The 23,564-nt window shown below is 47.6% G+C and overlaps 1 protein-coding gene across 5 annotated transcripts in view; it reads left to right on the top strand.

The window, feature by feature from the left end:
• The window catches only part of ELF2 (E74 like ETS transcription factor 2), a 1,226,980-nt gene that overhangs the window by 580,613 nt on the left and 622,803 nt on the right, over positions 1-23,564 (top strand). For all 5 annotated transcript variants that reach the window (XM_069631080.1, XM_069631082.1, XM_069631079.1 and 2 more), the window contains one exon: positions 21,577-21,705. The gene's annotated coding sequence lies outside the window, so the exon portion shown is untranslated. The remainder of the gene's footprint in view (positions 1-21,576; positions 21,706-23,564) is intronic.

Raw genomic sequence — 23,564 nt, 5'->3', positions numbered from 1 at the left:
TTAGTAGTCTGGACCATGCAATGCCCCCCAAGGTGCATGCGGTAGTTATGCAAGCACTACCCATGCAGGATTAATAGTTTGTGCCCCAAGAGTTAGTTTCGTTTTGCACGCGACTTGGTTTTCGTGGTTTTCTTGTCAGTTTTATGAGAAATCTCTTCCATGCAATTAGCCGCTGCGCATAGAACCTTGCGCTACTTATCTTAATTGTGACGCGGGGCCTGGGGTATGCTTTCAGGCGGGCTGGTGCCCCGCTGATGCTTGCCGACCGGAGCTCATCAGATACACGTCAGCTCAGGTTGCTGGTCAGGATTGCGAGCAGCGCTCGTGGGGCACGGCTCGCGTGGGTGCGGTTCTCATGTGTCCTGCCGCCGGGGCCGCTGGGAAACGTAGTCTCTTGGCTGTTCTCCACCCCTGGCCACACGACCTGCTAAAGAGGTGGAGAACACGTCTTGAGAAGCCAGTTGGGCGCCGCAGAGGCCCCCCTCCTCCCTCCACAACCCAACATGGGGGCCTTTTTCCCTGCCACAACCCCAACACTTGCCAGGGTCCTGACAGTGCCTCCCCTCCCTCCGGTGGGCCCAGGTTTAGAAGGATTTCGATGGAATTGGCGGAGGAGCCGAGGAGCATGAATATTAGACGCTGGTTCCCAGGACCTATCCTCAGGGCCATACCCCACCCAATCCACCAGATACCACGGTGCACCTTGCCTTACTCGTGAATCTAGGATAGCCTGGACCTCGAATTCGGGGTACCCTTCGATCAGGACAGGTGGGGGTTTCTCGGGTGGAATGAAAGACGGGGCTGGTTTGAGCAAAGCAACGTGAAATACTGGGTGCACTTTCATATTTGCTGGTAGATCCAGTTTTGCTGCTACTGGTCCAATCAGAGCTGTGATTTTAAATGAGCCAATGAATCGAGGTTTGAACTTAGGCGACCCCTGTAATCGAAGATTCCGTGTTGACAGCCAAACCCTGTCCCCAATCCGGTATTGCGGGTTGGGACGCCTTTTCTTATCTGCCTGTAGTTTGTATGCCTGTTTGACTTTATCCAAATTGTCTCGTACCTGTTGCCAGATAACCTCTAGCTGCTTCTTCTTTGTCTCTGCTGCTGGTACCTCTGGGTACTCGTATTGAGGCACCGGCTGAAAGCGAGGATGATGCCCATACATACTATAGAAGGGCGAGGTTTTCGTTGATGTGTGAAATGCATTATTATACGCCAGTTCAGCCAGCCATATCACCTTTGCCCAATTGTTCTCTAAACCTTGTGTCAAACAACGAAGGTATTACTCTAAAGATTGGTTCAAGCGTTCAGTTTGGCCGTCTGTCTCCGGGTGATAGCTGGTTAAAAGCCTTATTTCCATTCCCACTGATTTGCAAAAGGCCTGCCAGAACCTCGATGTGAACTGTGGTCCTCGATCCGAGATTACACTATAGGGTACACCATGTAACCGGATTATATGTTGTAGAAACAAGTCTGCCACTGTGCTAGCCGAGGGGGTTCCTTGGCAGGGAATGAAGTGTGCCATTTTGGTGAGTCCACTACAACCAAGATGGCATTGTAGCCTTGACTTTGTGGTAGCTCCACTATCAGATCCATAGACACGGTATGCCATGGGGTGGGTGGTGTTGGGAGTGGTTGTAAAACTCCCGCCGGTTTCTGATGCTCCGACTTATTTCTCAAGCAGGTTTCACATTTGGCGATGTGTTGTTGAACTTCCTGATTTAACCCTGGCCACCGGAAATGCCGGAGGAGTAATTCTACAGTCTTTTTCTTCCCTGGATGTCCCACGAAGGGTGAGTCATGGCACCATCGAATGGCCTGTTGACGAAGAGGCACTGTTGGGAGATACAACGCTGATTTAAAGAAAGGTAGCCCGTCTTTCACGGTTTTGTTTTTGTCTCCGGCTGTCCAATGGACTAATTCCTGTGCCAACATGGCCTTTCTGATGTCTTCAAAGATAGTATCCACAGCTATGCTACCTATGACACAACTTGGGTCCAAAATTGTCTTTGGCACGAGTTCTGATTGACTAGAATCCGGACTAGGTTCAGGGTACCGTGACAGTATATCAGCTTTACGATTTTCTATACCCGGACGGTATGTCACCACAAAATCGTATTCCGAAAATTGCATTGCCCACCGAAGCTGTCTTGGACTCAATGCTTTGGCTGATTTCAAAAATTGTAAGTTTCGGTGGTCTGTGTATATCGTGACAGTGTGTCGAGCCCCCATTAAGTAATGGCACCATTTGTCGAAGGCTGTCTTGATAGCCAGTAGCTCCTTGTCTGCTATTGCATAGTTTTGTTCAGCTGGCAACAACATCCGGGAGTAAAAGGCAACTGGATGCAACTGACCATCTTCATCTCTTTGTGATAATATTGCCCCAACGGCATAACCTGAAGCGTCGGTTTCCACAATATACGGCTTGGCTGGATCCGGATGTCGCAGAACTGGCGCAGTGGTAAATGCTGCCTTCAAAGCTTGAAAACCTTCCTCTGCCTTCTCGTCCCACTGGAACGGAACTCCTTTCCGTAATAATCGTGTCATGGGTTGCACCTTCTTAGCAAAGCCATCGATAAAACGGCGATAGAAGTTGGCAAATCCTAAGACAGTTTGAATGTCTTTCACTGAACCAGGGGAGGGCCAGTTTAGAATGGATTGCACCTTCTTTTCATCCATAGTGACCCCTTGAGGAGACAGAATAAACCCCAGGAATTCTACTCTTGTTTGATGGACTTCACATTTTTCTAGTTTGGCGTACAAATGATGTTCCCGTAGCCTTTGCAGAACGGCCTTGACATGACTCTGGTGTTCTTTTGGGTCTCGTGAGTAGGTTAGTATATCGTCGATGTACACTACTGCAAATACATCGATGTAATCATGCAAAACCTCATCTAGAAAATGTTGAAACGCTGCTGGCGCATTGCAGAGCCTGAAGGGCATTACCTGATATTCATACAGGCCAAACTTCGTGCAGAATGCTGTCTTGTTAATTGCCCTGTAGTCAATGCATGTTCTTAGATCCCCTGTTTTCTTTGGCACGAAAAACAGGGGTGAGGAAACCAGAGACTTGGAATGTCTAATAAACCCATTAGCCAAGTTCTTTTCGATATATTCTTTCAGATGTTTTTCTTCTGCTTCCGTAAGTGCACGTAGTCTCTTGGCTGTTCTCCACCCCTGGCCACACGACCTGCTAAAGGGGTGGAGAACACGTCTTGAGAAGCCAGTTGGGCGCCGCAGAGGCCCCCCTCCTCCCTCCACAACCCAACATAGGGGCCTTTTTCCCTGCCACCACCCCAACACTTGCCAGGGTCCTGACAGGAGGGCTCAAGTGCCTCTGGTTTTGGTCCTTGGTATGGGCAACAATCACCGTGGTGGTCGCCCACTGAGGTGCTGTTATGGATGCCTGCCCCTTCTGTTGGCTCCCAAGTGTGTTGCCTCAAGCACTGCAGTTACGGCCGGGTAATGGAGGGGGGGGGCGTCCTGCCTCCAACGTTCTTCTCCCCACTACTGTTGTCTTTGCATTGTCGCGGTTATGCGTGTATTCAGGCGTGGTGGGTCACCGCGGGGAGGCTGCCTGCTCCTGCCTTCCTTCCGCGGGTCTGCCGCGCCTGGCTGCACTTCCCGCCGTGTGGCTACGTTGTTGCCCGCTGCGCTCCTCAGCTTCGGGTACAGCTGAATGCCTCCGGCTGCCCCTGCCTCTGCAGCAGTCTCAACGCTGCAGCGCCCTGGCGTCTTCCCTCACCTCGCCAGGCACTGTGGCGGAGTCGCGGGCCCCGCCCGCTGCTCCTGCCCGCACCAACGGTGCCGCCAGCCGCCTCCTGTTCCCCGCGGGCTGGGGGGGGGATCTGGCACGAGGCTCACGAAGTCCCCAAAGGGAAAGGGCCGGCCCATGCCACGAGGATACGGGCCGACACGGGTCCCAGCCTCCGGCCGCTCAGGATCTTCGGGGATGCCTTGCCCAGTTACACGGGGTGCGAACTGTGCAGCTGCTGCCAGGGAAACTGCGGCTGCAAAGAATATGGGCTGGGTGTCAGGATTGCAGCGATTTTCCAGGATTCATGAAGAGCGTCTTGGGACCTCACAGAGGAGCCGCCATCTTGGGTGGTCCTCTAGCGCCCTCTATCGAAACATGTTAAACGTCGGCTCATTCACCGACCATTTCCAGTAAGTCGTCAAAGCCCTCCGCCTACAACACCATGGGAGCCTTCAGTGCTTCAGAAAGATTGCAAAACCAATTGCTGAACCGACCAAGTAGTTAAAACCCATGCCTCGGACTGATTTCATCAGGCAAACGGGATCCATCTTTGAGGAAGATGACTAGGAGCATCAGGCCCATTTTGGTTATACGTATGGAAGACCAAATGTTCCAGAAAAACTAATTTCTCAAGAGTCTAAGATGTCAAATCTGGTAGAAACGCTGGAAACCTCACCAAAGACTGATTTTGGTAACCGAGAGATGACGGCTTATGCTGATCCTTCATATATATCTGTGATTTGTAAAGTGGCTGAATATCTGGGGTGGGATAAACCCTTAGTTTCTATAGAGACTGATGATCTCACTGATATCCTAGAAAGTGGTCCAGTAAAAGAGGCTGTGCTAACATTTCCTGCTGCCTTAAGAGTAAGGGTTATGGATAATTGGCTAAAGCCAGATTCCGTTCCACCTGTTAACAAAATGTTAACAAAAAAATACAGAACAGCTTCTGTGGACCCTCTTTTTCTGAACAGGCACCCTATACCAGAGAGCCTGGTTGTTAAAGTGGCAACAGTTTCTTCTAAGGCAGCAGCTTATCCTTCTACTTCTGCAGATAATAGGATAGAAAAGTTGACTCTTTGGGAAAGAGAGTGTTTAGTGCAGGGAGCATAGCACTAAAATCGACAAATACGACTAGCGCCTTAGCTAAATACACACCCACACCCTTTGCGGTGTAGCTGCCGTTGCTACAGAGCACATTCCGGAGGCAGAGGAAAGGGAAAGCTTTTTGAGTCTAGTACAAGATGGAAGAAAACTGCTGAGGCAGTCCTTATAGTCCAGCCTGGATACGGTGGGTCCATGGCTGCCAGTACTCGGGAAGTCGGGGTTTTCTGCAGACCTCAGGCACATTTACTTGATACGCCTTTTGACATAACTTTTTGTTCAGAGAAAAGGCTGATAATAGCTTGTAGAAACGGCAGGCTTCTAGAGCGGCAGCAAAATCATTAGGGACGTCAATCTGGCAACCTCAACCTTCAGGTAAAGGGTGGAGGTGACTTCCTTTGTTTTTATTCTTTCTTCACTAGAGGAAGAGGACAATTCTCGCAAAGGGGTCAGAGGAGAGTGCCTCGTGAAGGCAGAGGAAGAGGAGGTAGAAGAGGAGGTAGAACTTCATGTTCAACATCCACATAATTACCCTGAGCTGCAGGTGGAGCAGCAAAATGTGACTCCCTCACCCACAAGTCTGTGGTAGGAGGCAGACTGTCATATCTATGGAGTTGGTGGAGCATAACTTCAAACTCATGGGTGCTACAAACCGTAGCAAACGGTTACTGTGTCCATTCCTAAAAAGACCTCCCGATTTCCCCCAAAAGCCAGATCGGCCGGGGTTCTCCTCCTGTTGGGGAAAGGTGCAATAGAACAGGTACCTGGAGAGGAGCTTGAGTTGGTATTCTCCCTACTTCCTAATCCCCAAGAAGGACGGAGGAGTGCGACACATCTTGGACTTGAGATGCTTGAAGATGTTCCTCAGGAAGGACAAGTTTGAGGTGGTAACTCTTTAGCAGATCCTTCAGACCTTTCGAATCCAGGATTGCTTGGTGTAATTGGCCCGTCAGGACGCTTACTTTGATGTGCCCATACATCGGAAGCACAGAAAGTACCTGAGGTTCGCATTTGGCGGTATCGGTTTCGGATTCTGCCCTTCGGGCTCACCTCAGCCCAGAGGGTTTTAACCAAGCTTATGGCAGTAAGTCTAAGGAGGGAGGGGATTCACATTTACCCCTACCTGGATGACTGGTTGAACAGGGCTGTTTCTCCATAACAGTGTGTCATCTCCGTCGCACCTGCTACTTCCTCCACAAGCTGGCCTTCTCCCTGAAATTCAAGAAGTCCCACTTGACATCTTCACAGAAGCTTCAATTCATTGGAGCAATCCTGGATTTAGCCTTGGGAGGAAAGGCTTTTCCACCTGAGTTAAGTGCTCAACGCCTCTTGCAGATGGTCCAAAAATTCCAGAGGGCCCAACGTCTTCCAGCCTACAACTTCCTAAGGTTGCTCCACCTCATGGCATCTTGGATTTTTCTGGTGCCAGAAGCTCGTCTGAGAATGGGATCCCTTCAGTGGGCTCTCGGATCCCAATGGTCTCAATTCTAAGCCAGAATGACAGACCTTCCCCAGGTCCCGACAAATGTAGCCCAGGATCTCCTGTGGTGGACCGTCCGAGAGAATGTCATGAGAACCCTTTTGCCACCCTGTCACAGGATGGGGAGTGCACATGAAGGATCTTTTCAATAAGTGGACACTGGTCTCAGTCGGAGTCCAGACTTCGTATTAACCTTTTAGAGCTGAGGGCAATCAGACTTGTGCTGATTGCTTTCCTGGCCTCAATACGGGGGAAGAGTGTCCCGATAATGACAGACAATGCATTGGCCATGCACTACCTCCACAAGAAAGGGGGCGCAAGTTCATTGCTGCTGTGCAGAGAGGCAATGCAGCTCTGATTCTGGGCACTGAGAGAAGGGATCACTCTTCTGGCAGTTCATCTAGCTGGAGAAAAGAACATGGCAGCGGATGCTCTGAGCAGGCAGAGCACGATCTCTCACGAGTGGCTTGGGAAGTTCTTCTGGAGATCTTTGCCCTTTGGGGAATCCTACAAGTGGATCTGTTCGCGGCCAGTGTCAACTGGAAGTGCAAGCTGTACTGCTCTAGGGAATTTCCCCAGAGATGAGCTCTAGGGGACACGTCGTGGCTGACTGGGAGTTTACACTTATGTATGTGTTTACGCCAGTCCCTGTCATTCCTCAGGTCATCAGGAGGTTGAGTACCTTCGGGAAAATCATGATTCTCATTGCTCTGGATTGGGCCAGGAGAACGTGATTCCCGGAACTTCTTGAAATGGCCATCTACCCTCCAATTAGTCTTCCCCCAAAAAAAGGACCTACTCGCGCAAGATGGAGGTCTCATTCTTCACCCAGAGATCAGGACTCTGAATCTTCATGCCTGGTGTATGAAAGGGTGAGATATAAAGATTGGGACTTACTGGAAGACGTAATGGAAGTGTTGCTTTCGGCTAGGAGACCAGCAACTAAATCCCTGTACCGCTGCCGTTGCAATAGGTTTCACAGCTGGTGCAGGGAAAAGAAACTTGATGCTTTCACATGTAAACTTCCCCATGTCGTTTCATTCTTGCTCCATCTAACTCATTCTGGGTTGCAAATGGCCAAAGTAAAGGGCCACTTAGCGGCACTGTCAATCTTTTCTAAACTTCATTTATTTAACTTGTTTGCAGTGGGTTACAGAGAGACTCTCTTCACACATGGATTCATGTTAATGTACATACGTTTTGTGGTACACTCTTATATGCATTTTTCATGACATTTGTACTACATGGTTCATGCTGGTTTTTATATACGCAATACATTTACAGTTCAGTATTTTTTTTACATGTTTCACCATCTAGTTTTGAAGGTTGTGCATGTATATCCGGTATGGACCCCATATGTCTTTGGGTCTGCTAGATGTTACAACTGTACATACATATCCCTCTTACTTATCATTAGTATATGTCAATTCCTTAAGCCAGTGCTGGCTTGTTGGTGCCGGCTCCTGCCCCGGTATGGGAATACAACGTGGTTCTGACGAAGCTCAGGGGGGGGGGGGTCTTTGAGCCTTTGCATCATGCCCCACCCAAGTTTCTCTCTTGGAAAACGGCTTTCCTTGTGGCATTCACCTCTGCCAGAAGGGTCGGTGAGATCCAGGCCCTATCCTGCAAGCAACCGTACCTGACTTTCCACGAATCGAGGGTGGTGCTGCGTACGCACCCCTCATTAACGCTGAAGGTTTTGTCGGAGTTCCACCTCAACGAGACTTTGGTGTTAACCGTTTTTCCCCAAAACCTTTGTTGCCGACTGAAAGGGCTTTGCACTCGCTTTACGTTGCTTGTGCCCTGAAGTTCTACGTGACGCACAGTTTTCAGAAGACTTCACAACGGTTTGTGAACTTTGGTCCTGCGAACCATGGGAAAGCCTTGTCCAAGGCTTCCATATCAAGGTGGCTCTCTGGCTGTATCACGCACTGTCATCGTTTGGCAAACAAACCGCTGTCGGAGAGCCCACTCCACCAGAGTGATCGCTGCGACAACAGCGTTCCTGTCTGCTGTGCCCCTGCCGGACATCCGCAGGACAGCTATGTGGAGGTCGATGCACACCTTCACAAAGTTCAACTGCATCAATAGGGATTCCAGGGAGGAGTCCAGAGTCGGCCAAGTAATGTTACGCAACCTGTTTGCTTGAGGTGAGCCTATTCCAGAGGTAAGATTTAGTTGCTTCTGTTGAGCCTTGCCACCTCCTGTGGTTGTCATGTTGTACTGCTATGTATTTGTTATTCATGAGCATGTGAATCCATGCCAGACCCCATGCTGCAGAAGGTTTAAAGTATGTACCTGTAACTATTTTTCTCCAGCTTTACATGGGGGACTAATGGATAAAAACGACTGAAAAGCTACTAGAGAATAAGCGAACTAGTAGGATGCAGCGACTGACCTCGGAATGCACCGGTGCATGAATCAAAAGCACCAGTTGTCCAAACAATGCCGCTTCAGTAGCGCTGCATTCTCAGTTGTCTCTGCATCCAACTAAAACAAATGAGACACAGCGTATGAGCCCAACCCCCCCCCCCTTTGCGCCCCTTTAGTGCCTCCCATCCCTCTGTTGAACAATAAAATTGTGGCTGAAGCTCAGCGCCAGACGGAGTCCGACGCCCATGAATTCAACAAGTATTATGAATCCAGCTCCCTGGTCTATCCTGATGCCTTGTCTCAACCAAAAAAAATGACCTGTCCAAGAATTCCTGCCATAAGACCCAAAGTCCACAGAAATGCCGCCACTTGCTGGCTGTAGTGAACAAACTCCTACACGACCTGACCAAAATGAACAGTAAATTAAAAACAAAAGCAGTAACAACGGATGGCGCATACGATATGCATGATAAGGACAAAGAATCGCCGGATACTTCCCTCTCACGAAATGCGAATGCAACAATGTATAGTCCAATTTCCAAATGGCTAGCAGGAGCCAGGCAACGACATATTGATTCAAGTCCTTTGGCCAGCGATCTTTAGTTCACAAAACAGACCTACCTGCTGTGAAAAAATAACATGCTGAAGTGAACATGTAAACTTTGAGCGCCAGCAGGCAGGTTCCTATTCATGAACACGCACACAATCTTGAGATTGGCAATGAGAGCTCTTCTTCAACTGATGAGACTTCTCAGGAGTCTTCCATGATGGAACACCAGTACCCCAAAATAAGGCGTCTTCAATACAAAGCTAACCGAAAGCAAACTACCATCGAGAATAATGCCCAAAACCTGGTTTAAGAGTTGCTAAATGACCTCGGGCCATAGATAATGTCCTCTTCGTCCATAACAATTGCCCCAATGATGAAACCCTATGAGCAAACCAATGAAAATGTAAAAGACCTGACAACATTATCAGCTCTAATGAATTCAAAATTATCGAGCAGTGAAATGGACAACACTCCAAAAATATGGGACAATATAAGAATTGATGTATCCATCAAGGAGCTTGTGGACCAAAAAAGAAATAACAGCAAGGACAAGAGATTATTCGTAGATTTGGCCAGAGAAGCAATGAGCCTCTTCAAACACAATCAAACTGAGCAGAAAGAAGACAGGGGAAAGTCCACTCCAAACACCCAACACGTGGAGAACAGTTTATGTGCAAACCCTGCAAGATCAACGATCGAGGGGTGTGGCTCCAAGTCTGTTGGAAAAACCAACACTAACTGTACGGACCTGAGTTCACCCACAAAAACTGTACCGTTTGAGAGAGCCAAATGTGCCTCTATTGCTCCCATGGCTCCGGTTAAGCCTAGCTTGGGTCATCTCCCCAGATGTGATGTGATCGATATCAACGCACTCAGTGAAACACTTCCCGCCCCTTGTGTTCAGTCTTTACCAAATGGTCCTAAATCTTGTTTAAGTGCTGATCCAAATGTTCGACCCATAACTGTTGAAAATGAACCTCAACCCACCACCTCGGTGAATGACGAGGGTATTTCTGGCACCCCCGAAATGAATGACTCCGCAACGGCGGGCGAGAAAGACGAAACGTTTGCGATGTTCCAAAAAAACAGTACCACTCAAGGAAATGCAATGCAGGAAAAGAAATCGAAAAACCAAAAATGCAAAAGAAAACGGAATAACTTGGGTTCCAGGAAATTCCTCAGAAACCTGAATTCTGTAATTGTCTTTGTCAACTCTGAGCCGCCCAGCACTAAGGCCAAAAATATGGACCAAGTTGAAAACCAACTTGCGGCTTGTCAAGACTTCCGACCAACAGAAGCAGACTTGTTCACGGAAAAGTCTCCAAATGATTTAATGAACATGTCCACGTATGATGAGTCCTTAGACCCAAGCCATAGATACTGTGGAGATGAAAACATTGATCTGCCAGCAAAAATTATATCCCTGGAGCCCGAGATCCTCCCTAGTGCAGCTGTGGCCAGTCCTCAAGTGTCAGGCAGAGCTTGACACCTGGTGCTACCTCTAGTATGTCCCAAGATGACTAAACCAGCGGACGCAGATATAAACTTCCAAACTATGAATTCCAAATGGAAGCGCTTGGCTGAAATCAGCATTCTAAAGTACTTCACAAAAGTCCCCAGTGTAACAAGACAGGTCTGTAATGGACAAGAGCGGCCTTCACCCTGTGTAGATGGTGCTATTAACATGCCCGATTTTGTACTTGGCAAACAAACAGTTGACCGTCAACAAAAAGGATCTAGACAATATTCGAGGTAATTGGAGCTCAGCTCCCCCGATGAACAATACACTTAAAACCCAATACAAAATGGCAAAATAGCACTTTGTTCTGGAACGAATTCTAACTTCCAAAGACGGCTTGACTTTGAATTGAAATTATGTCTTGCGTCTGCTGCATAATGTCCCGGGCTTGAGATCTATTGAGTCTATTGATATACAAACTGTTGAATTCTTGGATGAAACTCCACAATGATAGAGCTCGCCTTCATATTGACTCTAGATTAATGACCTCTTATTAAATGCTGTACCCTTCTTGCTGTCATTAGTATTCGACATTCATGAAGAATTCCTTGATCATAAAGAAAACCGACAGGGCGAAAATCTGATAAATCAATGAACCCGAGGTACTCTGGTCAAAAACAATGTAGATAATCAGCAAATAGTACACCAGAATTCCAGTGAAGCAGCTGAAAATGTTGTTGGCAGAATGTGCCTTAGTGTGTGTGAAAATGATGATAGTCCAACAGAACCAATTCCGGGAGACATCAAAATCACCTTCGCCTGTAAACAAAATCATAAGGGTGAAACTACTGAAGCTAGTCCCTCTACAAATGACAGTTATGCCAACAAACTGGAATTTGCCAGCTGGTGTACTGGGTGGTCAAACAAGCTAATGCCAGCCAGGGCGAGAAGGCCCTGATTTCAACATTGTATCTTGGAACACAAGAGTTTTTGGTCATTTGTTTAACGAACCGCTGAGATGGACTGATGGTATTACCTTCGTATGTTTACAAGAAATGTGGATGGCTAGCTGTCCCGTCTCGGTGGATTTTGTTTTGGTGATGAACCCAGCCATAACGAGATAAAAGGGGCAGCCTTCTGCTGGACTCCTAACACTAATTAGAAAAAACTCAAGATTGAAAATCTTGAGTTCTACAAATCACGCCTCCGTCGTACAACACAATACTGGAATCAAAAAGCCCGACAACGGAAGTCTACTGGCATCACAAGCTGGCAGGAACAACTAAATTCATAAATATGGTATGCAACCTCATTGATGAGACCAACATTGCCCAGGAAGCCCCCAACATAATACTTTGTGGTGACTTCAACTTGGAGTGCATAAAAATGCCTAAGACCGCTAGTGGAGCTGAAAAAGTGCAGCTAAATGGTGCTTGGCGTTGGAAAAGAGAAACTTATGATGATAAATTGAAACCTCAAAGGAGACATCCCTGCTCAAACAACCTGGAGTTACAAGGAGCTGTCCTCGACCATTGACTACTTCTATGTATCTGAAAACCTGAACCGGCGTGTACTGTCTCTGCAAATAACCATGTCCCACTGAGTGACCATAGTCAACTCAAACTGGCAGTCCTCTATATGGAGAGAAGCAGGACTGGGAAGTGGGAGCAGAATGATGAAGTAGAATCAAACCGAATAAGATTGAAAATAAAGTCACATGAGGTAAAACAAATCACAGAAGCCTACTAGCGGTTCCATAGAACACAAGGTCGATTACATCCATCTTTTACTGCAGTACACGTACCAAGAGCAAGGCTTGAAAAGAGGCTCCTTCAAACCAAAACACCAGTACGATGAAGGAATTGAGAAAAAAAAACGACAACTTCGCATGGAGTTCAGACAACACACTAAATTAGACTACTGTGAGCAACAAAAAGCCCAAAAAGCGAGCAAACAAAAATACAAGAACTGGCTAATTTCTCACAGGGTAATCCTCCAGCAACGAGATGCAGAAGTAATGATGTTAAGCCTCGCTAATAAAAACTTGCAGGACTTTTGGAAATTAATAATTAATAGTTGCAAACAGCAAGTGATACTAACAAACATGGTTACCGAAGTCCAGTGGACCATCACTTTGGAAAACTTTATGAAACAAAAGGATCAACACCAGAACCTAAATTGCCAGAGCTATCCAAATGGGACCTTCAGTTTGAAGTTGCAGACATCTTACAAAGTATTCAACGCTGTAGCTTGTCACGGGTGCCTGGACCTGGTGGTCTAACAAACCATACTTTAAAACAACATCCAGAAGAGTGGGCAATCTTTTGTGCAAATCTGTTCTCGAATATAGCCAACAAACGAGTAACTCCAGTAACTTGGAAAAGTGCGATAGTGGTCCCAATATTTAAAAAAGACAATCGAGCAGAACCAAATGACTACAGACCCATCGCACTGTTGAACGTCTTAGGAAAGCTGTACGCCGCCCAGCTGCATAAACAACTAACAAAGTGGATAACAACAAGCGGCCACTTTGATCACAGGCAGTCTGGCTTCGTGAAGGTATTTGAGTGTGGCTTAAACTTGATGATCCTCAACTTGCTAAAAATGGAGGCAATCGGAACAGAAAAGAAGGTCTATCTTGCGTTTGTTGACCTATCAGAGGCCTTCGACAGTATCGACAGAGAGCTGCTCTGGTCAAAAATGAGCAAATGGAATTTCCCCAACAGTCTTTTAATGGCAATAAAAGATCTGCACACCGACATGGAAATCAGAGTAAGAGTGGACCAACGTGCCATGGTGTAAAACAAGTTTGCCCGTTGGCGTCTGTTATATTCAACCTCTTTATATCTGATATCGGTGAGTCCTATGTAGCAGCCAAGGGTTTTCCACCAAAGCTCCACGGTAACGAAGTAAACTGGATACTGTATGCAGATGACTTGGTGTTGCTAGACTTGACACCTATAGGCCTCCAGCGCAAACTAAACCACCTACAACAATACATGAACCAAAATGGGTTGTGTGTGAATACAAAAAAATCTGAAATCCTAGTCTTACAAAATCTGAAAAAGAGAAGCAGGCAAGAACAAAAAGTTTATTTGGAAGCTGGGAAAGGAACCTACTGAGCTAGTCAACCAAACTATGTACTTAAGCATGTGCGTGAGTGCCAGCATTAATGACGCCCCATGGATCGAAAGAACAAAGGCCAAATGTAAGCAACTCGCTGCCCAAGCTTGTATGTTGAATATAAAATTTGGCAAATTTTCGATAATGCCTGTATTGAACTTTTACAAGCAAAAAGCCATTCCTGCGCTGATACATGGAGCTGAAAGTGCTTTTGGTTGTACCGCAGACTTTTGGTCCTCACTTGAACATTCTTTCTGGTCAAAAGTGTTGTGGTTACCAAAGGGCGTACCAACTGCATGTTTAAGACACGAGCTAGGACTACTATCCATCAATGCAAGAATAATGTGGAACACCCTCAATGAATTCCGGAAAATGACCTCAACACAGGTGGCCCCACAATATTCAATCCTGAAGGATCCAGTGACCGGCAGTAGTGAGAGCGTATTAACTTCATGGGCTCAACGTGCTGAAAAAATACTATCAGACATAGGGTCTGACAAGACTTTGCAAAACAACCCAGTTAAAGTTAAAACCACCTTATGGACCAAAGATTGGATCGATACCGGAGACATTTGGCGTAAACACAGAGCAACGAGCATGGTTCTGAGCAAACCAAAGAAGTTCAACACGACTCGGTCATACCTGGAGAAGTTTCCTGGAAGAGCTTGTAGAATGATATTCATGAACTTTCGCCTAAACAAAATACCAACAAGCAAATCATTAAACCTTTGGCACACAGACGATCCAACAGCACTAACATGCCGATTGTGTGAAGCATCGCTTGAGACACTAAAACATCTAACATTAATACATCCACTCTTGACACAGGAATGGCACCAGCACTTGGGAGATTTCTTTCGAGCAAGACCATCCCTGGATGCTGAAGATAGGTGGCGCGAAATGTTCAATGACTCGGATTGGAAGCTGACAATTGAATTAACTTTCTTTTTAGAAAAAGCAGTAAAGAAGTTGACAAAAGATGAAGTAGTAGTCAACGCATAAGAGAAAGAATCAAACTTTCCAAACTTGGAACAAGGTGGAGAAATGGTCATGTGAAGAAATCTATCTTTTGTGATGTATTTTGTGATGTTATACCTACCTTTACACACTTATGTGCTCTTTGTAAAATCGTCAGTTTTTAGGTTTCTTGTTCCCCTTGTTTTTAAAAAAATATATCTTTTTCTTTCTTTATATATTTTTTTATATTTTACTAGTTATTCATCTCTTATGTTTCTATTTTATTCCATTCTTGTTAAAATCTAATCAATTGATCGCTCTTGATTGTTACTTTCTATTCAGTACATTCTTGTTTTTAAAGGTTTGTAATAAACCAACTAAAAAAAGTCATTTCCTGGAATGCAGGAGTTTTATCTGAAGCATAGATACATTGACACTGACCTGGCTCAGAGTGTTAAAGTGTCTTACAACTCCTGAGCCTGGATACTTTTGCAAAGAAATAAACGTGTGTTTCCGTGCGAGTGAAAGTGAAGTTGCGTATTGATTTTTCTGAGTTGGTTTGACTGGGCCTGTCACTCAGGAATTATGCCTGGTTTTGGTGAAGCACAGTGAAATATCCTGGGCTTGACAGGGCCTTTTTAATCAGTGCTTTCAGAATGAACAGATGGAATTGGCGTCAAAGCAGCATTTTTAAAGGGTGAAAAGTTTAATTTTGAAGGGGAATTTTGGGTTTTCAGCAAAGCAGTGCTGCCTTTTCACTTCATTCCATTTATGTTTCAGAACACACTGGCACGCTCATTCAGTGTGTCCCCTTATTCCATCCTGCCAGAAGTGTGCTTGGCAGGACAGTGCAGCCATCATTTTGTTTGTTGCAAAAACGCAGTTTGGATGTCCTGGGGCACACAGGAGCCAGCGCAGCCATATTGCTTTTTCTCCAGCATGGGGTCTGGCATGGATTCACATGCTCATGAATATTCCCCGTCGCCAGGCTGGGAATCCTCGGTAAAGAAAAATCAGTTTCGTTTCTGAACTGTCTTTCTGCTAATAACCTATGACTGGTCTCTGGGTCATACTGCCTCCAGCCAATGACTGCCCTCTACCTAAGCCCCTCCTCTGGCAGCCATCTTCAGATTTTTACCACACATTCAAGTGTTGGGAGTCCTCGTGCTATAGCTCTCGAGCTTTTACTGCATTTTGCCTTTTTTTCTAAGGGTTTTCTCTTATTTTTTTTTATTGGTCAATTCGAGTCTCAAGCTCCTTCTTCTTCCAATCAACCAGGACCAATTTCGGAATTTTTCTACGCCACTCAAGGGCAAATTTTCATCGAGTTTCTCTTCTTGGAGGATCCCGGAAGATCTTTGAGGCCTACCCCGCGTGGACATGGCCCAGGACAAAGGAGACACAACGCCTACTGGATCCAAGCTGTTTAGGAACGGCCGTGGATGTGGATTGCAGAATGTCTTTAAGGAGGATGAGCACTCCTGGTGCCTTTACTGCCTTCACGCCGACAAATCGCACGTGCAAGACAAGAGGGCGGAGGCCCTTTAAATCCTACAGGAAGGCGAGTTGGCGTCAGACCACGCCATCCCGGTGGCCACTCACATCGCCGACCCCCGTTTTCGCCAGATGGGAAACGGCATTTGCCTCCGCCTGCTCGGGTGGCTCAAGGCCACCGACTTTGATCAGGACGTTCAGACCAGGGTACTGGACATGCCCTTCAACGGGAACAAGCTGTTCGACAAGGCAGTAGAAGAGTCACTGCAGGCCATCAAGGCGGACACCGACACGGCCCGGGCCTTGGGTTCTCTCAACGGTGGCCGTCCTTTCGGACCCCCGGAGGCAGGTCGCAAGGTGGCTCCAAAGGATTTGGTGGTTGTTCCACATTGTACCGCCAAGCGGCCCGTTCGTCCTCGCAGGAGGCCTACAGAGGCCGCAGCAAAGCCGGAGGACATCGTCGTCATCGCCAAGGCGGCTAAGGCCTCGGCGAAGCAAGATTGAACCGGCCGTGATGTCGGGCCTCCACCCGAGCATCCCAGTGGGAGGCCGGATGGCGAATTTCGTCAGCGCGTGGGAGTCCATCTCCACCGACCGTTGGGTGCTGGATGCTCTGGCCAAAGGGCACACTCTGGCATTCCAAAGAAAGTGTCCCTGTCTATCATCCATGGCCAGGAAGGAAAACCACGTTCCACAGCTACTTCTGGAGGTACCAGCAATGCTAAAAAAGAGAGCGATAGAACTCGTCCTGAAGAGGCTCCCGGGCTCCGGAGTATACTCGCGGTACTTCCTCGTCCGAAAGAAGACCGGCAGTTCGCGACCCATCCTGAATCTTCGCCGCCTCAACAAATATATCAAGTTGCGGATGGTTACCCTTCAGCATGTGCAGGGACAGCTGGAGGAGTGCGACTTCCTCTTGTCGCTGGACTTGGAGCATGCTTACTTCCACATCCCCATTCGCAAAGGACATCAAAGGTTCCTACCGTTCGTGGTCCAAGGTTGAAGGCCCTGCCCTTCGGGTTGAAGTCGTCGCCAAGGGTCTTCACTAAGTGCCTGGCACCGGTGGGGGCGTGGCTGCGCCTGCAAGGGATCTACGTATATCCCTATCTGGACGATTGGCTCATCTGAGCAAAGTCAGGCTAACTCGCTGTCGATCACACAGCGAAGACTGTCCGCCTGCTCACGGAACTGGGATTCTCAATCAACTTCGCAAAGCCCCACTTGGTACCGTTGCAGAACGCCATGTTCCTGGGAGCCAGACTCTAACCAGTGGCACGGTTGGCTTCACCGTCGGAGGAGAGGACTAAGTCCATCCTGGGCAAGGTACAAAGGCTGTTGACCATGGAAGTGGCCAGGGTGTGGTCCATCAAGTCCCTGCTCTGCATGATGGCATTGTGCATCTACCTCGTGCGTCTGTGCAGATTGTGGATGCGGCCACTCCAGGAGTTCCTAGACACCCGTTGGATGCAAGCGGCGGGCAGCTTCGAATACAAGATCTCTCTCAACGAGACTTTCCGCCAAGCGATTCGGTGGTGGGGCAACCGTGCGCATCTAGTTGTGGGCATGGACTTCCAGACCCCGGAACATCAGGAAACGGTGATGAAGGACGCCTCCCTGGAGGAATGGGGAGTGCACACCGGAGATCTCCACGCAAGAGGCCTTTGGCTTCCGGAGGAGAGGTCACTACACATCAACTTCCTGGAGCTCTGCGCCGTGTTCTCGCCCCTCAGGTCTTTCCTCCTGTCCCTCAAGGGCAAGGTGGTGAGGATCTTCACCGACAACACCACCACAATGTTCTGCAACCGGAAGCAGGGAGGCACCAGATTCCCAGCCCTATCCAATGAAGCACGGTATCTGGGGCACTGGGCTGTGGCCCAGTGGATGTTCCTGGTACCCTTCCATCTGGCAGGAATAAAGAACACTGTTGCCGACTCGCTCAGCAGGGAGTTGCGCTCTTGCCACGAGTGGGAGCTTCGGCAGGATCAAGTGGATCTCCTATTCAGATGATGGGGCAATCCCCAAATCGATCTATTCGAGACGGCGACGAACACCAAGTGCCGGAGGTTCGCCAGCAGGTTTCCCCAGCCGGGGAGCATGGGCGACGCATTCTCATTCCCCTGGGACGGCCTGTTCTTGTATGCATTCCCACCGTTGCCGTTGCGACTCATCAGTCAACTCAGACCATCCCGGTGCAGGATGATCCTCGTTGAACCGGCGTGGCCGAGGCAGATCTGGTTCCCGGACCTTCTGGACAGGTCCGTGCCCCTGCCCCCACAATCAAACTGACGGACGCAAATCCTCTCGCCAGGGAAGGAGGAGCCATCCTACATCACGACCCGGGATTGCTGAACCTGCAGGCCTGGCTCCTGCTGCACTAGAGTTTGGAGGGTACGATATCCCGGTGGACTGCAATGAGCTGCTTGCAAAGGCCAGGGCCTCCTCCACTCTTAAGTGATATGGACATAAGTGGAAGAGGTTCTCTGTCTGGTGCCGTGCACAGAAGATCAACCCTCTGCGGATTACGGCCCCTCATGTGCTGCCGTACTTGCTGTCGCTGGCCAAGGCGGGGCTGGCTCACGCCTCCATCAAAACCCATCTGGCGGCTATCTCCCGCTACACCAGAACTCTGGGGCGGTTGTCTCTGTGGTCTCATCGCCTGGTGAAGGAGTTCATGAAAGGACTGTTCTGCTTGTTCCCGCCGGTGAAGGCTACGGCCCCGGCGTGGGAGCTGAACGTGGTGCTGACCAGGCTCATGGGTCCCCCATTCGAGCCATTGCATTCGGCACCGCTGAAGTTCTTATCGTGGAAGACAGCGTTTCTTGTGGCCATCACGTCCGCACGACGAGTGGGAGAGATCTAGGCCCTCTCCTATAAACCTCCATACTGGACATTCCACGAGACAAGGGTAGTGCTGAGGACGCACCCCTCCTTCATGCCGAAGGTGCCGTCGGACTCCATCTCAACGAGCCCTTGGTGTTATCTGTTTTCTTCCCGTCGCCTTCGTCACCGGCTGAGAGGACTTTGCACTCGCTGGATGTGGCTAGAGCGCTGATGTTCTACGTGGACCGCACAGAGTTTTCGGAAGACGTTGCAGCTGTTTGTGAACTTTGGACCTGCAAACCAAGGGAAGGCCCTCTTGAAGGCTTCCATTTCCAGATTGCTCTCCGGCTGCATCATGCACTGTCACCGGTTGGCAAACCGACCGTTACCCGGCCGTCCAAGAGGCCATTCAACCAGGGCGATCGCTGCTACCAGCAGTCTGGTGTGCCCCTGCTGGACATCTGCAGGGCTGCTACGTGGCGGTCGACGCACACCTTCACGAGATTCTACTGCGTCGACCGGGATTCCAGGGAGGAGTCAAGAGTCGGCCAAGCAGTGCAGCGCACCTGTTCGATTGAAGGTGAGCCTGCTCAGGAGGTAAGAGATGCTTAATGTTTAATTGTTGAAATGCTTAATGTTGAGCCTTGCCACGTCCCGTGGTTAAGCATGTGTGTACTGCTATGTATTCTTGTATTCATGAGCATGTGAATCCATGCCAGACCCCATGCTGGAGAAGGAACAAGTTACTTACCTGTAACTGTTGTTCTCCAGCATGGGTCTGGCATGGATTCACATGCAAACCCTCCCTCCAAACCCCTGAAGATGGCTGCCAGAGGGGCTTCAGTAGAGGGCAGTCATTGGCTGGGGGCAGTATGACCCAGAGACCAGTGATTGGTTACTAGTAGAAAGACAGTTCAGAAATGAAACTGAAACTGATTTTTCTTTAACAAGGTTTCCCAGCCTGACGGGGAATATTCAGACCCATGCTGGAGAACAGTTACATTTAAGTAACTTGTTCCTTCTTGCGCAAATGCAGCTTGGTGATGTGGTGAAATACTGTTGAGTGGGTCAATATATCCCACAATGGAGGTTGCAACTATGTCTAAGTTGTTTGATGGGGTGGGTAGTATTTGTTTGGTAGGTTGTCGCTCATTGTGGGTGGGATACCTTTTTAAGGGGTGGCTGTGGTCATACATGAAGTGGAAGGGGTATGAGAGGTTGCTACTGAGTCATACAATTTCTGAGCTATCTAATTTGTAGTCCTTGCTAATCCTGCGATCATTATGTCTAATCAGGGCTGATGGTCTTCATTGCTAATATTTCTTAACACCAGCTTTGCAAAACACCTGCTTGCTCTCATTATTGCTAAGCTGCAAATAAAGGATTATAGGAAACCCCTTACCTGTTAAAGGTATCGCTAATCATACCTGATGGCCAGTATTTAGAAGGTCTCCTAAAGTCACCAGAGCTTAACATTTACACTAGCCACTAGCTATTGGCTAGTGATAATCGACTCTTGATGTTAAAGAATTGGTGTGCTATGTGCATGTGGAGAACTTAAACGTTGAGTGCTTTTTATGCCTGGCTAGTAACTTACAATTTTAAATGTTTATCTCTTTTGCTCTAACGTCCCTATTGCTAATCCTTTGCCTGTCAATAGATCTGTTGCCTGCTTGTCATTATTGCAAATGCTGTTTAGTGGATCTAATTTCAATCCTGCTTTTTGGTTGTTCTTGCTAATCCTGTCTGATGTAATCATTATTCTGTTAGAGGTAGAGATGTTGGTTTTAATGGCCCATGCCCTGGAGACAAAATGCGATTATGCAGTATTGCTGCCAGCTCTGCCATAGATTCCTCTAGGCATCCTTCCTGCCAGTGTATCATTTCAGAACAAGTGATTCACGAAATACATGGCAGTATAGACATACATTCTGCCAGGATGCGCAACAATTATTGCCCGTTTTACAGTGCCATTCCTACTTCACCCCTCATCCCCCACATTGACAGCCTCTCACCAACTGCGATACCCAGCCAATGTCTGCTTCTTACCCTTACCACATGTACCTGCAGACATTACCATGCAGCATAGGAAGGTGGTACTGGATAAAGAGGCAAACATACCCTGTTGAAAACTTGAAACTGAAGAGGTTTGGAAAAAGACTGGCAATGCTCTTAAAGAAGCAATGAATGCTCTTTCTTACTGCTTATTTTGTGGCTCATAAGGTCAACCCAGGATCATGGGATTACTCCATGAAATGGCGACTGTTACAAGAGAATGTTTACAGTTGGGCATTAATCAGTTTGCCTGTTTTGTCCGTCATTTCTCGTGCAATCCACAAAGCCTATGTTCAGCAGCATATAGTCTATACAAACCGGCATTTTGAATGTTCTCTAATTTGTTTGTAACCGATAAGCATGGATACCTATATCATTATGTATGCTTCTTATTCCTCCAGTGAAAGAAGACCTGGAAAGCCTGCTAGGTATATGTTGACTCCTATGTAATTGACCCGTCTGTCCTCATCCTATGGGCGAAATCTGACTGGAACTTAATAACCACATGGAAGGATCAGCCGACAGTCCAGGTTAGAATACATTCTCTTCAGTAACAATACTGTTGTCTATCTTCTCATCTCTCCACAATGGACTTGAATGCTGCCTCTGTTGAGCCATGAACGTCTTTCCTCCATCCTTCCGTCCTATTATTTCCTTACCGGTTTGTTTTTTCTTCCTCCTTGTTGCTGAGAAGAAGCTCGTTGAAGTGGTGCCTTCTTTATTGCCATAGATGTCTATTTTGTTGTCATCTGGGACAGTTTTCCCAGTTTACTAATATTTTTCTATGCTTCTGGACAATACTTATGGATACCATGAATGATAGTTGAGATCTGCATTTGACTACCATGTGCCTTTTTTAAATACCTATTTTAGTAGACAAAATATTGGATCAATATTTGTGAATCACATAAACTCGCTTTACTCTAACCCCTACTGTTCTCCCAAAGGTATACACGCATTTCGCCGACCTATTTTTGGTCGTGGTACTTTTCATCGCTGGATTTTACATCGCCAGAAACCCTGTTTTTTTAAAATTTTATTTTGGGGGGTGTTTTGTTGGGGTATTATTATAATAGTAAGGGGGGGTCTGGGGGCGGAACTCCCCCTCCCCCCCCCCCAAGAATAAAAAAAAAAACCAAAAACCAAAAACAGGGTTTCTGGCGATGTAAAATCCGGAGATGAAAAGTACCGCGACCAAAAATAGGTCGGCGAAATCACGTAGAACCCTCCCAACTAACCAGATGAATACCATTGTAGGAGATAATAAAAGGGAAAAAACAGTAGCATCCCTCTAGGAGCCAAAGATGGGAGGGCGGGGAGTGAAAGATGCACTGACCTGTATGAAACAAAACCTGAGTGGACCTCCGTATCAATAAATGACTCATATATTTCAGACAGGGACACTATAACTCCACAGCACCCGCCCTCCCCACTTCCTTTGAACTCACCAGAAGCAATCCCAGTACGAATCGTTACAGAGAAACAAAACTCTTTCCAAGTGTATGGAAGCAATCCTCTGTAGTTCTTGGGGATCAATGTCCTCATCTGCAATTGTCTTAGTACACCCCTACCAAACAATTCATAAAGGCATGGCAGCCCCTTCCTGGGTGAAACTGTTAAGTTTCCCCTTGTGATACAAATGCATCCTACCATCTTTGATTTAGGTCGGGAGAATAGCTTGGGGCAACATGCTTGCCTCTGTAACAGTAAAATGCTTTACACCGTGGGTTCAATCTCTGGCCCATTGCAAAGAAGCTTGAGGTGTCCTGCAAGAAGTATAATATAAATAAATGCAGTGTAACCATCAACCCCACTGTAGCCGTACCCGCCTTAGTTCTTAACTTTCCTACTATTCAGAAGAGCCTTTTTTACGGACAGCAATTCTGGACTCATGTCGGGAAACTTGAAAAAGCAGTGACCTCTAATTACCACGCTCTTACATTTGATAGCTGCTGAAACAGTGTAATGCTCTTCCAGTTGCTCCTCGTGGTGGCCCTCCCATGGGTAGCCTGTGCACCCACTAGATTATTGGGCTGCCAGCTGTGACCCTGCTCCCTCTTCCCCTCCCCCGGAAACAGATGAACAAAGGTCTCTTCCAGATTAAGCTCCAGAATGTTTGCAGTGGACTCCCAAAAACTGTATGGTTGGCTCCCCATGTCAGGTTTTCCAGAGTCACAGCTTTTTTAGTTGCCTACAAAAAACTGCCATTAGCATGATTCTTGAATTGAGTCACTTGTCCTAGGGAAACATATGCAACCTAATGTGGTGCGGGTGCAACTACCTAGTCTCCAGATTGTCAACTGAGTGCTCTGTAGTTGCCACCCTGTTGTATGTGTCCTCTAATTTTGTCTCTACTGTTTCCACTGCAGGCTATTTCTGGGACCCGGGA

The sequence above is a fragment of the Ambystoma mexicanum genome, chromosome 6q, assembly GCF_040938575.1.
Source record: "Ambystoma mexicanum isolate Mex_15411 chromosome 6q, UKY_AmexF1_1, whole genome shotgun sequence".
Taxonomy (NCBI): Eukaryota; Metazoa; Chordata; class Amphibia; order Caudata; family Ambystomatidae; genus Ambystoma; species Ambystoma mexicanum.
This window is presented reverse-complemented; position numbering and strand designations above follow the sequence as displayed.